Consider the following 19,519-nt stretch of genomic DNA (forward strand, 5'->3'; position numbering starts at 1 on the left):
CGCAACACGACCTGTCACCCAGCCTGGCCCTGCCTGGCCAACGGGCTTGGCTGGCCCAAAGCTCCCTCCCTCGTGCCTCAGAAATATGCCCGGAGTGCTGTTTATAAGCTGAGCACGTTTCATTTACCATCTGGTCCAAGATCAGGGCGGGCATGAAATAAAGGGGAAAAGCACAGAACCAGCGGCGCAATTTCCCCTCCTTGGCCGGCACCAGCCTTTGGAATCCACGAAACGCTCATTTGACCTTGAACGAACATTCAAGTGAACCAGATGCTCACTTGACCTTTTGGAGCCACTGCTGAGTCAAACGCGCCAGTGGGAACATCTCCCGTGGCTTCCTGACTTCATGTGAGGGGGCACAGGAGAGACGCAGCTAGAAGCAGCCCTGGACTACGGCCGTGATGAATGAATCTGCCTGGGCACAAAGGGAAGAGGCTTCTGTTTACAGAAAAATACTCCCATCACCTAGTAACCAGCAGTGTCAGGAAAGGAAATGCAGAAAACGCTGAGAGCAATTTCTGGGCCCGTTCCTGGCTGAGCCGCTGACTCACTGCGACCTTAAGCAATCTCTCTTCTATTCCTGTTCCTCCATATGCCAAATGGAGCTGTCACCTGCCTCACATAGTTCAGATCAGTATTTAGACAATGTTTTGTCATCTTTGGTGATAATTGGGGCAGAGTTAGCTGAGTGGTTTTAGTTACCTTCATTCTGATTGGCTGATGAGCCTCGGTGTTTGGGAGGCACGTGGCCTCCTCCGGCCATCAGCTCCTCCTCTCCTGGTACTCGCTGGCCTCCAGATGGTACCAGAGTTCATCTGCCCTAAGAAAGCAATTAATTTCCTCCCTCCGAACAAGAAGGAACAAGCCCGGAGTGCTCTCAGGAGTACCAGTTGCTTCAAAGCCCAGATTCTGTCCTGGTGCTTGCCTTAACACTCCCAGTGTCATTACGCTGCCCAGAAAAGTCTTGTCCATTTCCTTCTCCCGGCTCCCCTCTGAGGGCCAGATCCTCGGAGCAAGTGATGTGTGTTTTAAGATTCTGTCCTCACTGTTCAGGCTTGTGTGGCCTGGCCCCACGCACAGGGAGGACACCTCCAAGCCATCTCCTTGCCGAAAAGTGGATTCTTGAACCCTCCTTGATGGTGGAACCATGTCCTTTCTTGCACCAGGATTACTCCCTGTGGACCCAGTTGGTTCTCAGTGCCAAGAGTTATTACTCTGCCCTGATAATCACCAAAGATGACAGTGTGTGTCCCCACTTGGCACTGTGGACATTGGGGACGGATCCATCTCTGGGCTGGGGCCGTCCTGAGCACTGCAGGGTGCTGAGCAGCATCCCTGGCCTCCACTCACTCCATGCCAAGAGCACCCCCAGTTGTGACAACCACAGATGTTCCCAGACATTGCCCAGTGTCCCCTGGGGGGCAGAAGGACCTCTGTTCAAAATGGATTTGTGATGTCTGAGAAGGGGTCTGGACAAACAGCCCGCGAGTAAAACAGGCCTGTAGACAGGTTGAGAACAGGAAGATGAAAAAGGAGAGTAGGCAGGATGCAAAATCATGACAATTCAGCCAGGCAAGGAGTGTGAAATAAACGAACAGGACCCTCTGAAGGCTACCCACACATTCCAGAGCAGCAGGCTTCAATGCACACCGAGGGCAACCATCGTTCCCTCCGTGCCTAAGCCACGGGGCTGCCCGTCATTCCTCACTTTTGGGTTTGTTTTTTTTTTCTCCTCTTGTAGCAATGGGCTTTCAAGGACTGGAGCTGGCTCCGAGCTTCTCTGAAATCAAGTATCTTCAGAATTCAAATTCCTTTTTCTTTTCGTAAGAATTGGGCTTCTGTTCCTGTTTTCTTCTCAGGAGCCAAACTTTCCCTCCTTTCTCTAGAAAAGGATCAGAACCAAGCCCTTGACAACTGGCCTGAGAAAGGGCTGTTTGCAGACTGGAAGGGGGATGGGGGAGTGCGGACACCCAGTAGGCCCCTAAGTCGCAGGTTCTAATCTTCAGAGGCTGAGAGCAGGCTGCGCTGACAAGGCCTCCCCTAAGCCAGGGACCCCCGTCTTCACAGTGGAAACACCCGTTCCTTCCCTTTTAGAAACCTGACTTTTTTTTTTTCAGACAGAGTCTTGCTCTGTCACCCAGACTAGAGTGCAGTGATGCGATCATAGTTCACTACAGCCTCGACCTCCCTGGCTCAAGTGAGCCTCCCGCCTTAGCCAACCGAGTAGCTGGAACTATAGGTGAGCACCAGCACGCCCCGGCTAATTTTTAATTTTTTGTAGAGACAGGGGTCTTGCTATGTTGCCCAGAATGATCTCGAACTCCTGGACTGAAGCAATCCTCCCACCTCGGCCTCCCAAAGTGCTGGGATTACAGGTGTGAGCCATCACGCCTGGCCTTGATTTGACTATTAATATAAAAATTGTCCAAACTAAAGTATGGTTACCTCGTCTCTGATGTGGTCTGATTTTAACTGCCATCAATAATATACCAAATTCAGGGTGAATTTTGAATTAAAAAACCACCAAGTCTTCATGACACTTTCACCCAGCAAATACTCTTTTGGCAGGCAACCTGATTCCACTGCTTCTAGCAATAACTTCAACACCACAAAACTTGGTTTCTAGGAAATGGAAATTCTCCTTAGGTTATGGGGTGCCCTAAAGTCCAACACATTGGAGTGAAAGGTAACTGGATACCAAGCTAGAGGCCGAGCAGCAGCTGGTGCTCTGTCCCCCAGGAGTGGACATCTGTCCCCCAGGAGTGGACATCTGTCCCCCAGGAGTGGACATGAGAGTGTCACACACACACAGACGCATGTATACACTCCCCACGTATGCATATATACAAATATACACGGACATACACATATACACAAACACACACACACAAACACATGTACATACATGTATACACAAAAGTACACATGCAGACACACATACATGCACACACATACACCACCTGACGCAGGATAATATGAGAAAAATGGCCAAAACCACTCAGAAGACACGTGTCATTTTCTTACTCCAGACATTTTTCTATTAAATTGAATGTTGACTCCTCCCACTAGACAAAAAACAACCATTCTTGTAGTAAAAAGTGATGGGGGGGAGCCTGTGTTCACACATCCACACACATGCCTTTGGGAGAAAGCCTCGAAGTACATTTTTTCTCTGTACTTTTCTCCTTGCAAGATTCCATTCTAAAATTGCAACTCTTTTGTCCCCCTTTTCTGACACCGCCTCTGCACCTCCTGGCTCTCAGCCATGCCCCTGCCATGCTGTCTCTTCCACTTCCTTCTACCCCACAGCTCCTTCCCTGTGCTGACCTCCCCCCACTATCTCACATCCAGACTGTCTATATCCAGTTCCTTGCATCTTCAACTCCCATTTTCCCATTATCTATGATGGCTTTTGTGCTCCAACAGCAGAGGCGAGGAGCTGAGACAGACCCCAGCAGAAGCCTAAAATATGTACTCTCTGGTCCTTTACAGGAAAAGGCTGCTGGCCCCCTTCCTGAAGGTTCTAGAGCCTTCCATCTCCCTCCAAGGACCCACCGATCAAGCCTGCAATCTGGCTTCTGCACAGGCTCCATTCTTTCAGCTTATAGACAAGCTCACATCACACCCATTTGAGGAGAACATCCACTGCCACTGAAACCCTGCTCTTTATCCTTTATCTTCTCTGGAGATATGGATTCTTTTTTATTTGTAAGTCCAGACTCTCAGGAGGGAGCCTCTGTCGTCTTCTCTCTGCGTTCTCATGTCTGCCCGCCGTTCTTCTTGAGGTCCTCACGGGGCAGTTTTCGGGCCTCCTCTGAACTTGTACTCTCTGCAGTGCTTCGTGTCGCTCCTCGAAGCTCCGTCCTCCCTCGTGTCTGGGTGCTGTTGTCATCTGGTTTCATTTTTCCCCCTAATGATACCTTCTCAGTCCCCTGCACTGGTCCCTGCTTGTCTCCCACCCTCGGCCTCCACCCTTGTGCCCCTCCCCCGTCACACTCAATGTGGACGACCTCACGGCACCAGGACTCCCAGCACCACCCAAATCACCTGACTCCGGCTCCCTTCCCCAGCTGCCTCCCAGACCTCTCTGCCTGGGCGCCCCTCAGGTGCCTCAACAAGTCCAAGGGAAACTCTCCCCCCGCCAAAATTGCTCCTCTTGCGTTTCCTAAGCCAGGGGGCTGTTCAAGGCACTGGGCATCTCCCTGCGCCCCGGGGCACGTGTCGCTGGTGACTCAGCCTGCTGTCTCCACCTGATACCATCTCTGCCTCCCCCTTCCTTCCGCTCCTGCTGCTACTATTTTAGTGAGCCCCTGCCTCCCCATCTCCTACCTGGAACCACCACATCCGCCTCCTAATTGGTCTCCCTGCTTCCAGCCTCTGCCCTCTCCCAGCCAATTTTCTTTCACATTGGGGTGATTCAAAAGATAACAATGTCTTCTCATTCCCTGGCTCAAAAAATCCTCCCAAGAATTTTCACCGCATAGAGAGTGTGTGTGCTAAACCAAGGGATTAACTACCAAGGTGGGGGTTCCAGACATTTCGATGTCGAAAAGGTCTGCTGTCTGTAGGATCCCTTCTTTAGAGGGTTGGAGCCCACCCTTCACACTTACAAGTCTGGCTGATCAAGACCTTGTCACCTGAAGACTGTCCGTAGGCAGGCAGAGAGCCCTGCCCCACAGAATGCATCCAAAGAAACGGAACATTTGGTTTCCTTCCTACTCCCGGCCCCGCCTTTGGATCTTACTGGGGAGTCGGCTGCAGCCGGGGGAAAAAGACTTTGCAACCTCCATTATTTATATAAATAAGAACAAATGCCAAGGGGAATGCCGAGTGGCTGGGAAGGAGGTATGACCACCCGGAGCAGAGGGAGGAGGCCAGGCTTCAGGTTCAAGTCCCAGGCTTGTCACTCGCTTACTGGCCTTGGTTTCTTCATCTGAGAAAGGGGCTGGGAGAGGGAAGGGAATGATATAGCTGATGTGCCCACCCCGAGTGTGGATCCCAGCAGGTGCCTGATCAATGAAATATGTCCTAGGCAGGGGCGGGAGGATCCATTGAACCCAGGAGTTCGAGACCAGCCTGGGCAACATAGCGAGGCCCCATCTCTACAAACAAACAAACAAACAACAACAACAACAAACTGGGGGCCGGGGAAGGTGGCTGATGTCTGTAATTCCAGCACTTTGGGAGGCTGAGGCCAGAGGATTATTGAGGTCAGGAATTTGAGGTTGAAGTAAGCTGACTGCACTACTGCACTCCAGCCTGGGAGACAGAGGAAGACCCTGTCTCTAAAAAGAATAAACAAATAACAAAACAAAACAACGAAAAACAACCAAAAAACCAAACTAGCCGAAAGAAAGAGGGACACAACCCCAAGGACAACAGCAGCGGCAGCAGCTGGTGGCCAGACCGAGCCCCAGACTGCGGGCAAAGCTGGTACACGTGGGGGCTGACTGACTCTGAGGAAGCCGTGACCACATCACCTCTGCTCTAGACACAACACACACGCAACTGAGGATCAGACAGGGCGAGCCATGAGCTGAAGGTCACAAAGCAGGAAGAGGCAGGCTAGACTGGAACTGGCTTTGGCTTGGGTTTGGCTAAGTCACTCCTTTAGGAGGAGGAAGCACATGTTTTTATGACTAGAGCCTCCGGAGCCACAGCTTCCCGACCTACGTGGAGCTTCCGTCTCTTTTCTGTATATAAATCACTTCCCCAACCCCATGCCAAAGAGAACTCCAAATAACAACACAAGCTTAGCTTTTGCTTTAGAAGTTTCTAGAATTTAGTTGATGCTATTGGAGCTATCATGAACTGATACAGTCCCCGTGGGGAGTGACTGTATGAGCTCGAACTGGACTTGGACATTTCTCCAGCCCTCTGTGGTTCCAGTTGAGAAGTAAGTGCTCTTCATTCATTCTCAGTAACCAGGAGGAAAAGGTAAATCAGCGTGACTTAGAATGATCGTTCCCTCTGTCTATCCCCACAAGCAGTTCCCTGTGCGTTTAAAGCAGTGGGTTTTTCAGAATGTAAAGATCTGGGGGTCGCTCCCTGGCCAGTCGCGCATATTCAATATCTGCTCGTCCTTTCCCTCCCCTTCCAGAGACCAATGTCACCTGTCTGTCCTTTGTCCTTTTCTGGTGCCTGGCCCTTGCTGGGGTCACCCACATCCCCTCCCGTGAGCTGCTGTGTCTCGTATCCCTCCTGTCCTGCCGCTCTCGCTCTTGCTCCTAGGCCGCCTTCTCCCTCATGCATCCAGCTACTTGGTTTGAAACTCTCTCCCCTGGCGCCTGCTCTGTGGGGAAAGCCGGGCTTCCTCTGATTCCAGATGGAGTGTTTAAATGAGATGTCCACACAACCCCCAAGGACCCTCTGATTCAAACGGAATTAGAGCCTACGCCTGCCAGACCCCCAGGCTTGAGCACCAGCCCCTTCACTGAGCAGCTAGCCACTGCCTGCAAGTCTAAGGTCTGCAGAATCGAGGGAGGCCAGCATGGCACACAGTGGTCCAGACTCGCAGTGACAAGGTGGCTGCAGTGCATGGAGGGCCACCGGAGGCTGGCACTGGTGTCTCCTGCACACAACGCAGGGAGGGTGAGGATGGGGTCGATGCACCTGCCAGGGTGGGGATGGACAAGACCCCTCCAGCAGGGCCAGGCAGGCTGGGCAGCCCTCTGTCCCTCAAAGTCCACCCGCCCATGACAGCTAAGATTAAAGTGACTGCTGCGTTGAAGAAGGAGGGAGGCAGAGAGACAGCAGCCAGCAGCTCCAAAGGGGATCCCAGGCAAGTGATGAGCAGTGGGGAAACCCTCTCTCCAGTCAGCTTGTCATGTCATACAGGCTTTCCTGACCTCAGCAATGCGGATATGAGGGGCAGGAATACACTCTGGGGTGGGGCCGTCCTGGGCACCGCAGGGTGCTGAGCAGCATCCCTGGCCTCCACCCACTCCATGCCAGGAAACCCCCCGACCCCTGTCTGACAGCCACAAATGTCTCCAGACATCGCCCAGTGTCCCCTGGGGGCAGGACCACCCCCATGGAGAACCACACGTCTAAGGCCACACCTTTACTCCACACAGCATTTCCAGATTCACCAAACCACTCTCCGTGCTTGTCCCCTCAGATTACTTCATGTCATGCAGCTGTTCACATCTGGCTTCTTGGCCAGCCAGCCCTTCTTGAGAAAACAAAGTCTGGATCTATGTCATCTCAGCAGCCCCCTCGCAGATCCCTCACCCCAACCCCAGACCCTACGTAGCACATTGCCTGCAAAGATGCTCAAGACGTGTTTTGCAATGAACAAGAGAATGAGCGGCCCGCCTGCTCCGGGCTGCTCACCTGTTCTAGCCACCTTCACCATGTTGGCCTCCAGCTCCCGTCTTCAGCTGAGCACAGGGGCCTGTCCCAGGATTCTTGGGAGCGGCTTCCTAAGGCATCATGCTTTTGTGTTCTCCTTCTCTTACCAGCCTTTCTTTCCCTCTCACGTTTCTCTCCCTTTCTGACCATGAGCAGGGCTGCAGTGCAGCTGCTGATGGTCAAGATGAAGATGGGGAATGTGCCAGTGAAAACCTGACATGCGGAGGCCTCACCTCACTCACCCTCTCCTGTCCCAGCTTCAAAATCTTTCAGAGCGACTCATGCTGCCAGAGGGTGGAGGAGTGGACCTTGAAATGACAAGTGACAGTTCCTCAGCAGTAGCATCTCCTGCTTTCTCAGCCTGGTGACCTGACCCGGCAGCACGCCCACTGGGCACCTGTGCCCACCTGGGGACGGGGTCTCGTCCTGCCTGTGCGACCCTTCCTCCTGACAGCCGTCTCTAGAGACAGCCAGTGAGCGCAGGGCAACAGGCAGTGCATGTTCTTTCCACATCTCCATGACTGATTCTGGCCAGGAGGAGGCTGGCTTTCTGGATCCCACCAACATCACACAGGGGACCTTTCCAATCTACCTCCTACCTCCCCTCCAGTCGCGATTTGATTATGGAATTTAAGAAGCGGAGAAAGAGCCTAGTTCAAATTCAAGAATTTCCATCTAAAACCACAGCATGGAGAGGCCCCTTTAAAAACCACCTAACCCAGCTCTTTCATCAAACAGATGAAGAAACTTACCTAAAGATGTTAAGTGGTTTGCCCAAATTGCAAAGCCTGATATATGGGAAAATACTTCCATGGGAAATAAGAAAATGATAAATTTAAAAAAAATTTTAAATGAGGCTCTAATTCCTGAAAAATGACTTACTTAAACTGGGGACTGGGCAGAAAATAATATTGTAGAAGGTAGAACAGCATTTCTTTGGGAGGATTTATCTTTTTAAGTATATAGTGGTCTTCTACAACTATCCTACAACAGGTTGCAGGACAAATCATGTATTTTAATCTTTGGGGGAGTCTTTGTGTAAGTCAGACCTTATTCATTTTCATTCCAACAACACTCGCAGCCATTGGATCCTAATTATCACATCTAATAAGGCTGATGGCTAATTAGCTTGCCTTTTTAAGAAAAAAAGGCCAGGCACGGTGACTTATGCCTGTAATCCCAGCACTTTGGGAGGCCGAGGCAGGTGGATCATGAGGTCAGGAGATCGAGACCATCCTGGCTAACACGGTGAAACCCCGTCTCTACTACAAATACAAAAAAATTAGCCGGGTGCGGTGGCGGGCGCCTGTAGTCCCAGCTACTCGGGAGGCTGAGGCGGAAGAATGGCGTGAACCCGGGAGGCGGAGCTTCCTGGGCGACAGAGCGAGACTCTGTCTCCAAAAAAAACACAAATGACATTCCATTATAAGTTTCTGCTGCAAAAGAAAGTTGGGAAATTTGTTTAGATACTTTAAATAGTCCTAAGATTAGCTGAAATGCCGGTAACAAACGTGCAATGTACATTTTCTTGGGGGCATTCAGCAACAAAGTGAATCGTCCTTAAAAAAAATCCATACAACTAAAGCGAGTCTCACCACGGGAACCACAGGAGCTGTTTTAGTGACGGGCTGGAGTGTCTGTTACAGGCGGCACTTTTGCGGCTGTTGCTGCATTAGTCAGATTGCACTCTAGATGAATAAGGAAGAATAAAGTCTTCACCAAAAACCTGTCTTGGCTAACAGTTCTGAATTTATAGCCCTGGCAGTGGGGGCGGGGCTGGGAGGAGGGGAAGAAATGTGTCACCCGCTCTGAATGAAGTTCAGGGGTGGTGTTTACCTAAGCAACAAACCCTTGTCAACAATCGCTATCTCTGGCTTGCCAGCGGAGGAGGTGGGGGAGTGAGGCTGTTTTGATCAAAATCCAACCTGTGGCTGCAAAGTGCCCATCAACAGGGCACTTTGTTAGTGGGAACGTGCGACCTCCCTTAATAAACATAACATACACATCCCACTGAGGGCCACGGGTGGACCCAACTTCTTAACAGGAACATTGAGCACATGAAACCAGAAGGTGCTGGGTCCAATTTCCACCCTCAGCCAACCCTATCTGTGAATGTCTCTACATGTGAGCCAGCCAGGGCTCAACTCTTTGCTCTTCTGAAATTCTTAGGCAGCAGAAATGAAGGCATCGTGCTGAAAAGCGCTCCAGAAATTGCGGATTTATCAGTGATGTACGGTAGTAGGTTGGACAAGTAATGATTTTCTGAACACCAGGAATTAGATCAAAAAAGAAATTCCACTTAAGACTAAAATAAGTCTCCAGTTGAGAGCAGTCTAGGACATATTCGAATGGCCAGAAGTTTGTTTCAATGGGGCCTCTGCGTTTGTGCAGCATGGGAGTCAACATTACAATATTGGTTCTTTCAAGCAGATCCCGAGTGGATCCGTGTCTACCTGTTGTGGCAAATCAAACTCAAATTTAATCAGAGAAAAATATATGCAGATGTTCAATTAAAACCTGGAGTCCGCAGTCTTGGCACTGTTTGCCCGGCCCTCATTGTTTGCTAAGTAACAACGGTTGCCAGGGGCAACGCAGTCCACTCCCGTTTCCAAGAGCCTGTTGCTGGGCAACCGGGAGAATACTTCCCAAACCAAACAATGTCATCCCGGAGCAACCCCCTCTATCTCACATTAACCAGATCTAAAAAAAACCCTCTCAAATATGTAATCTATTATTTTCAGAAGCCCTAAGAGAAAGGCAAATAATCTCTTCTCTATAGTAACTGAGGGGAAAACAGTTTACCATATTTGTTCTGAAATAACAAAACCCAAGGAGGAACAACTCTCTCTGAGGTAAGAGGGCATCACAGGAGGGATTTCAATCCTTCCTAGTACTGGGAGGAGAAAGTGCCCTTTTCTCCAAGAGGAAAGAATCTATTTATCGTCAAACAAACAATGTGGGAGGGTTCATAGCTGCACAAGTGTTTTCTGGGCGAAGTAAAATGAATCATGGATTAAGCTATTTGGAAAAAAGTGTGAAAACAGAGGAGTTGATACCAAATTAAAAAGACTTTTGGAAATATCATGTACGTATGGAACAAGTGCAAAGGGAACCACTGACTCAGCGTCAGAAATGCCTTGTGGGGCTTTGCCGGGGGGGACTTACAGTATATCTCTGACATCACTGCGCCGGCTCTTCCCTCCCTACCCGGAGAGAGGAAGACTTTTCTAAGAGGAAGCCAGGCCACATCAGATGCCCCCAGATGGCAGGACACACAAGGGACACATATCTCCGGAAAGAGGAGGCACATGGTTGGGCAATCTCAACCCATGAAGGGGGAAAAGAAAAGGGCTAAACTGAAGCTAGTTCAGCTTTTGTTCTGCCTGGAGCAGTTCAGGCTGAGCATGGCTTCTCTGAGGCTTTGGGACCGGGAGAGGGTGAAGTGGCACCACCACCTTTCAAGGGGAACACAGAGCTCTAAGCAGTGCTCTTGTTTTTGGTGGGCCCGGCCAAGGATCTTAAAACATTTTGATAGAATGAGCAGCATGTAGCTGCAGCCTCGATGGGTCAGCATTTTGGATGATAAAAGCACACAGTGCTGATAGATTGTGCATGACCAAGCATAGCCTTCAAGGAGCTGTCAGCGGAGGTTTGCCCTCTGAGACAGACACAGTCAGTGCACAGAAACGGTTTTTTTTAAGATATCATCCAGGAGTCATTCCTAGAATAGGAATGGAATAGACATGCCTCCCTGAGAAGAAAGGAAGACAGATTCTATACTGTTAGAATTTGAATCTGTGTTGCAGGGAGATGAGGAATTTGAAGCCAGACTCTTGGGCTGTTAATGTATGGCTAAGTGGTGATGTGGTGACAACCTTGAATGCTAGTGCTGGAGGTCAAACCACCAGCAGCTGGTGCCATGGGAGGCTTTGCTTAGGGGACACGGCCGGGTTCTGCCTGGATGCTGCATCCCAAGGGAGGCATTGAGGTGCGGCTGTGAGGACTCCAAACCCCATGTCCAGAAGGATGAGTAACAGAGATCCTGTGTCATTCATTGATTTCAATAAAATATTTATTGGATCCATAGCATGGGCCTGGCATTGACCAGTCATCAAAACACAATTCCCTGCCCTCATGGAGTTTCTATTCTAGACCATGCGGGAGGATAGGGGCATATGGACAGTAAACAAGGTAAGTGAGAAAAATATGTCGTACGTCAGATGACACCCTATATCATATGGTGACAAGTACCAAGGGGGAAAAGGAAGCAGACAGAAGGAGTGCTGGGATAGGAAGGGGCTGCAATTTTTAAAGGGTTGTCAAATGCTTCCCTGGGTGGGCTCATTAAAGAGATGAGGAAGGTGTGGGACGGAGCTGTCCAGATATCCTGGGGAAGAGCGTTCCTAATGGAGGGAAAAGCCAGTACAAAGGCCCCGAGGTGCGACAATGCCTGGCTTGAAACTGGAGCTGAGTGAACCAGAAGGCAAGGAGAAAGGCCCACACAGGCCATTGTAGGGGCTCTGGCTTTTGCTTGGGGTAAATGGAAGCCATCACAAGGTTTGAGCCCAGGAATGGCCTGGTTTGACTTGCATTTTAACCAGGCCCCTCTGGCTGCTGGGTTGAGAATAGGGGAAGAAGGAAAAGGGTGGGAGCAGAGAGAGCAATCTGGAGGCTAATGTGATAATCTGGGCAAGGGAGGGGGGCCTGGCTGTGAGCCATGGAGGGGCAAAGCCATCAGACTCTGGATAAACATAGGAGGTAGAGTCAGCCAGATTTGCTGTCGGGTCAAGGGTACCTCCAAGGTTTTTGGCAACTAAAAGGATGAGGTCAGGAAAATTACCCAAGAAAAAGGCCTGGAGAGCACCTGGGAGTTGAGTTCTGAAGGTGTAAAGTGTTAGAGGCTCCTAGACACCCAGGTTGAGATGCTGAGAAAGCAGGCATATTACATAAGTCTCAGGCTGAGGGGTGAGCTGGAGCCATCAGTGTATAGAGAATGCAGGCTGGAGCCATCAGTGTATAGAATATATGAACTAGAGCCATCAATGTATAGATAACATAGCTGGAACCATCAGTGTGTAGGGGACATGACCTAGAGCCACCAGTGTCTAGAGGATGTGGGCTGAAGCCATCAGTGTATAGAGAACATGGGATGGAGCCATCAGTGTATAGATGACATGGCTGGAGCCATCAGTGTGTAGAGAACATGAGCTAGAGCCACCAGTGTATACAGGATGTAGGCTGGAGTCATCAGTGTATAAATGACCTAGTTAAAACCATAAGACTATCTGGGCTCACCAAGGAAGAGCAGAGAGAAGAGGCCTAGGGCTGAGTTCTGGGGCTGTCTACCATTTAGAGATCCCAAAGAAGCAGGAGCCTGAAAAGAGGCCAAAGAAGTATAAGCAAGTGGTGTCCTGAGAACCAAGTGACTCTGGGGCTGAGTGGTGATCACTGGAATCAGCAAAGTGGAGGTCACCAGTGATTGTGACAGAGGAGCTCCAGGGGAAAAGTGTGTGCAAAAGCCACAGAGGTTGGAGCAGGTTCAAGAGAGCCCCAAGTGGAGCAGAACTGGAGACAGGAGGACCAGATGGCTCTTTTGAGGAATTTTTGCTAGAAAGATAGGAAGAGGAATGGGGAGGCAGCTGGAAGAGGAAACCGAGAGCGGGTTTCTGAAAATGAAAGAATAGCAGGTAGGACCTACCAGGAGGGAACTGGGATAGGAGAAAGAAGGGAGACTTGCAAGTGGATGTTCTTTCATGGATGGGATGGAATGGGATGTGGATGGGATGGAATGGGATGTGGATGGGATGGAATGGGATGTGGATGGGATAGAATCGGATGTGAATGGGGTGGAATGGGATGTGATGGGGTGGGATGGGATGTGGATGGGATGGGATGGGATGGGATGTGGATGGGATGGAATGGGATGTGGATGGGATAGAATCGGATGTGAATGGGGTGGAATGGGATGTGAATGGGGTGGGATGGGATGTGGATGGGGTGGGATGGGATGGGATGTGGATGGGATGGAATGGGATGTGGATGGGATGTGATGGGATGTGGATGGGGTGGAATGGGATGTGGATGGGGTGGGATGAGATGTGGATGGGATGGAAAGGGATGTGGATGGGGTAGGATGGGATGTGGATGGGGTGGGATGAGATGTGGATGGGATGGAAAGGGATGTGGATAGAGTGGGATGGGATGGGATGGGATGTGGATGGGATGGGATGGGATGGGATGTGGATGGGATGGGATGGAATGGGATGGGATGGGATGGGATGGGATGGGATGTGGATGGGATGAGATGGGATGTGGATGGGATGAGATGGGATGTGGATGGGATGGGATGTGGATGGGATGGGATGGGATGGGATGGGATGGGATGGGATGGGATGTGGATGGGATGGGATGGGATGGGATGTGGATAGGATGGGATGGGATGGGATGGGATGGGATGGGATGGGATGGGATGTGGATGGGATGGGATGGGATGGGATGTGGATGGGATGGGATGGGATGGGATGGGATGTGGATGGGATGGGATGGGATGTGGATGAGATGGGATGTGGATGGGATGGGATGGGATGGGATGTGGATGGGATGGGATGTGGATGAGATGGGATGTGGATGGGATGGGATGGGATGGGATGTGGATGGGATGGGATGTGGATGGGGTGGGATGAAATGTGGATGGGATGGAAAGGGATGTGGATGGAGTGGGATGGGATGGGATGTGGATGGGATGGGATGGGATGGGATGGGATGGGATGTGGATGGGATGGGATGGTATGGGATGTGGATGGGATGGAATGGGATGGGATGTGGATGGGATGGAATGGGATGTCCTGCAGAACACAGGTGGGCTTGGCCAGGGCTAGGTGCATGGATATGCATCCACCAGTACAGGAGAGAACACAGAGTGTCCACCCTGGAAGGTGGACACCAAGTCATAGTCCTTCTGGGGGGGCGGGTCCTGGTCCCCAATCCCATTCTTCATCCATGGAATCCCTGTGTTTACTCCTCGCCAGCCTCAATAGCTGGCTGCTGGGGGCCTCCACTCTCAGCAGGGTGGACAGGCTTGAAGCCACACGATAGGGCCTGGGTATCAAGTATGATGACCTAGGTCCACAGATCTCACATCAGAGCCTCCAGCAGACCCTGGGTTCATAGGCACATATGGGCTCCATGTGACCAATACTTGCCCCCACCCCATGGTCCCACCTCAACGCCTGACAGAAGCCCCACTCCTCAGGTTTATGCACATGATTTGCCTTTTTCACTGCTTTCTTTTTCTTTTCTAGACACAGGGTCTTGCTCTGTCACCCAGGCTGGAGTACAGTGGTTGGATCATAGCTCACTGCAGCCTCAAACTCCTGGGCCCTCAGCCCAGTGATTGTCCTGCCTTAGCCTCCCATGTAGCTAGGACTACAGGTGCACACCACCACGCCTGGCTACTTAAAACAAACAAACAAAAAAATTGTAGTAGCAAGGTCCTACTATGTTGTCCAGGCTGGTCCTGAACTCTTGGCCTCAAGCAGTCTTCCCACCTCAGCCTCCCAAAGTGTGGGAGTGCAGGCGTGAGCCCCCGTGCCTGGCCCTCACTGCTTTCCTTATGGTTACTCCATACCTCTTTTCAAATTTGCCAAGTGGCTAATCTTTCCGCACTCGAGTATTATTAGAAATGAGTTTTAATATACCTATTTTTCTTGCTATGTCAACGTACAAACATGCATCCTTAAATAAGAAAGTGTTAGAGTCACATATTAAAAATGCATTTCTTGCTAAGTCATGCTCGAATTATGCAAGATTGCAAGGAAATTTAATGCAAGACAAATGAGTGAGGCCAAGAATCTTGCTGTGAGAGTTTGGGAAGCAGAGCTCCCTGGCTCCAGACAAGGAATGGACTCAGCCTGACGGGAGGAGGTCTCGCCTGTCTTTGGGAGGGAAAGATCCTGTTGGTACTTTTAAGTGATCGTCTATCTTTGAGGCACAGACATATCTCAATTGGCCCGGGACAGAAAATCAAGCCAAGTCAGAGATCCCCTCAGCAAGACCCAGGGATCTCTGAAGAAATGAAAATGAAGTGAAGAAAGACAAAATTAGAAATATTTATTCCATCCGTCATCTCTTTGCTTGTCTCAAATGCCACCATCCAACCCAATGAGAACGACAAAAGGACATTCTATTTCTGTCCCCATGAAAGTTTCAACCCCAAAGCAAAACCTCAGTGTGCGCTGAGAAGATGCAGCAAAAGGGTCTTTTTGTTAAACTCATTATTAGAATTAAACCCAAAGAGGGAAATGTTGGAGGTATTTTAGGTTTTTTAACTAATTAGTCCCAATTAATTCTAAGAAGATACACTAAAATCAATTCTGTTTTAGAAAGGCAATTTAATACAAAAGCTTGAGGGGAAATGTTATTTTTAAAATGTAAAAAGGCACCTTAAAACCTGTAAAATATTTTAAATGGCTTTCCTATTCCATCAAGTTTTGAGAGGGGTTTTCATTTTTCTCAGGAAACATTTTCTCCCGGTGTGGGGTTGGGGATGACTTCAGACAGGGCCTGAAAGCAGCGAGCAACTCACGCTGTCCAGGAGGGGCGAGAACAAACCCTCAGCTTTGTCTGGTTCTGTTTTTGGTGTCTCCATTCCCAGCTCCGTATTAAGTCAGTTCCCAAATCCGAGCAAAAGATAATTTTGGATTAAAAAATGGAATAAAATGTTCTAACTCCGCCTGAGAGATGGAAAGAGAAACAGAGATGAGTCTGATGAAACAGAACTCAAATCACCCTCTTCCTGACCCACCGCTTCTTTTCTGATTCAACTGTAGATTTGGACAAATTGCCACCTTTCAGACCTTTCCATGTTCCAATATTCTTTCCATTTGTCCTGGCTTCTAGAAGCCTTGGCGGCCGAAGTATCCACCTGGGTGCTGGGTGACCCTGCCCGTTGCTGCTCTTGGAAAGCATGTTTCACTTCTGCATACATTTTAAAAGATAAATATTTGGGCCAGGAGCAGTGGCTCATGTCTGTAATCCCAGTGCTCTGAGAGGCTGAGGTGGGAGAATTGCCTGAGGCCAGGAGTTTGAGACCAGCCTGGGTAACAAAGCGAGACCTCGTCTCTAGAGAAAAAAAAATAAAAATTATTCGGGTAAGGTGGGTGTGCCTGCGGTCCCAGCTACTCAGGAGGCTGAGGCAGGAGGACTGCTTGAGGCCAGGAGGTGGAGGACGCAGTGAGCAATGATTATACCACTGCACTCCAGCCTGGGCGACAGAGAGAGATCCTGTCTCTCAAAAAAGAAACATGAAGTCTTCCTTCCAAGGACATAACAAAGAAAAAAGAGAAAAAAAGGCCCCTCTCTCTTCAGTGCTGCCTATGGAGGTGGCAGCTGTCTCCTCCTCAGCATCACGGCCGCCCTCAGACCCCTCGTGAAGCCCAAGATCGTCAAAAAGAGAACCAAGGAGTTCATCTGGCACCAGTCAGACCAACATGTCAAAATTAAGTGTAACTGGAGGAAACCCAGAGGTACTGACAATAGGGTTTGCAGAAGGTTCAAGGACCAGATTTTTTTTTTCTTTTTTGAGACGGAGTCTCACTCTGTTGTGCAGGCTGCAGTGCAGTGGTGCGATCTCAGCTCACTGCAACCTCCGCCTTCCGGATTGAAGCAATTCTCATGCCTCAGCCTCCAGAGTAGCTGGGATTACAGGCGCCCACCACCATGCCTGGCTAGTTTTTGTATTTTTATTAGAGACGGAGTTTCACCATGTTGGCCAGGCTGGTCTCAAACTCCTGACCTCAGGTGATCCTCAGCCTCCCAAAGTGCTGGGATTACAGACATGAGCCACCGCGCCTGCAAGGGCCAGATCTTGATGCCCAACACTGGTTATGGGAGCAACAAAAAACAAAGCACATGCTGCCCAGTGGCTTCCGGAAGTTCCTGGTCCCCAACGTCAAGGAGCTGGAAGTGCTGATGTGCAACAAATCTCCCTGTGTTTCCTCCAAGAAACGCAAAACCATCGTGGAAAGGGCCGCCCAGCTGCCGTCAGAGTCACCAATTCCAATGCCAGGCTGCACAGTGAAGAAAATGAGTAGACGGCTCATGTGCATGTTTTGTGTTTAAATAAAACCATAAAAACTGCAAAAAATAGATAAAAACAAAAAAATAAATATTTGAAATATTTCCATCCAAATGGAATTTCAAAACAATTAAAGATGGAAAGAAGGAAGGCTGAATGGATGAAAGCCCTCTGAAGCTTACTGTAGAGTGGAACGATGAAGACAGAGTTGCATTTCTGTGTAAGTCAAATTCTCTTTTTTACCATGCAAATTTCATGGTTAAGATAAGGTTGAATGCGGACGGCTAATACCAGTAATTTGGGCTAAATGCTCCTCTTCCGGGAGTCTGAGCCATCTGAACTGGCTGTTTACCCAGCTCATACTGATCAGGAAGTATCTGAGAGGGTGAATGCACCAATAAAAAGCCGCCCAGACCCTCCTCTCCAGCAAGTGGAAAGTGTGTGTCTCGTCCTCACACAGGAATGACTGTAGAGGACCACAGGGCGACTTCTAGGCAGCCCCCAGACAGGCCGGCCCTGGGCAGCAGGAACTCGTTCTGCCCCAGCTGAGGTTCTGGGCCTCATCACTAATGACCCACAGCAGCCAAGGTCAGCCCTCGGGAAGATGGAAAATGAATGAAGGGCAGCTCTGCCCAAAGCGGCGGACCAGGTGGGCAAACAGAGAGCCGGGGTTTTGTAGCAGGGGTGGGGGTGCGGCACAGGAACAGATCTGGAGCTTGTGGCAGGAGTTCAGGCGGAACCTCAGGCGGGGGACAGATGCCACAGTGTGGAGGAAGCTCCTCCTCTCATCCCAAGCTAGCCCCTTCCTAACCTCAAGTCAACAAGAAGAGAAGGTGGGCTAGAACCTTTCCACCTTCCTCTTAGCACCCGGCCTGTGCCGGTGCATCTCCTCACCCCACACAGTGCCCTGGGTACAGGGGCTGGGGCTTGAAGGGTGCCCATAACACACTCCCTCAGAGCCTGGACACTCAGCCATCGTTCATTCATTCAACAAACACAGTCTGAGCATCTGCCATGTGCCGGCTCCAAGTGCTGAGGACACAGCAGGGAATGAAACAGATTGAGTCCCTGACCATGTGGGGCTGACCCCTCAGGGAGAGACAGACGACACCATGGACACAGAACAGCAGGAGGTGACAAATGCTCTGAAGAAAAATACACTCAAATGCACAAGTGGAGTGCGGCATGGGCCAGGGGCAACAAGGTGACCTGGGGCAGTGACAGGACAGAGGCAGAGTGAGGTGAGGAAAGTGTCGCCGCTGAGAAGGCTCTGCCAGGGATGGTGCTCGGCAAGGCTGAGGCACACGGGACATGTGGGGTCACATGGGTCACGTGAGGAGGCCACCAGAGGGAGCTGGGGGAATGCTGGGGGTTGAATGTTGTGTCCCCTTAAATTCCTATGCTGAACTCCTCACCCCAAGGCAGTGGCTTTAGGAGGTGGGGCCTTTGGGAGGTGATTAGGTCATGAGGGTGGGATCATGCCCTCCTTTATGGAAGGGACCCCAGAGAGCTCTCTCTGGCTTCCCACCATGTGATGTGAGGACACAGCAAGAAGACAGCCGTCTGCATCCCAGAGGGAAGCCCTCACCAGAACCTGACCCTGCTGGCACCCTCTTCTCAGACTTCCCACCTCCAGGGCTGAGAGATGCGTGTCTGTTGTTTACAGCCACCCAGTCTATGGCCTTTTGCTGAAACAGCCCAAACAGATTAAGACAGGAGGAGAAGGAGGAAGAGGAGGAAGAAGAGGAGGAGAAGGTGGAGGAGGAGGAGGAGGAGGAGAAGATGGACTTAGAGACACAAGGAGGCCACAGTGGAGTCTTTGGCTTTCGCTCTGAGTGTGCTGGGAAGCTACTGGAAGGTTTAGGGCACAGGGACACAGTCTGACAGATATTTTGGAAGTATCAACGGTCAATGGAAGCAAACGTCAGGGCTGGACAACCAGGTCAGAGGTGACAAAGACTTACGTGATAGGAGTGCTCTCATTTGGGAGACACCTGAAGACAGAGCCAGCCAGGTTTGCTGACGGGTTTGACATAGAGGGTGAAAGAAAGAGAGGAGTCGAGGCTGACTTAAGGCTTGGGGTTGGCCTGA

General features: G+C 50.4%; 1 protein-coding gene and 1 long non-coding RNA gene across 10 annotated transcripts in view; one reads left to right on the forward strand and one right to left on the reverse strand.

The window, feature by feature from the left end:
* The window catches only part of RFX2 (regulatory factor X2), a 207,384-nt gene that overhangs the window by 64,320 nt on the left and 123,545 nt on the right, over positions 1-19,519 (reverse strand). The gene's annotated exons all lie outside the window — the stretch shown is intronic.
* Positions 5,739-9,081, forward strand: LOC134729591 (uncharacterized). The gene is made up of 2 exons (XR_010110809.1): positions 5,739-5,896; positions 7,510-9,081. It is a non-coding gene; the product is annotated as an uncharacterized LOC134729591 (long non-coding RNA).

The sequence above is a fragment of the Pan paniscus genome, chromosome 20 (assembly GCF_029289425.2).
Source record: "Pan paniscus chromosome 20, NHGRI_mPanPan1-v2.0_pri, whole genome shotgun sequence".
In the NCBI taxonomy this organism is placed as follows: Eukaryota; Metazoa; Chordata; class Mammalia; order Primates; family Hominidae; genus Pan; species Pan paniscus.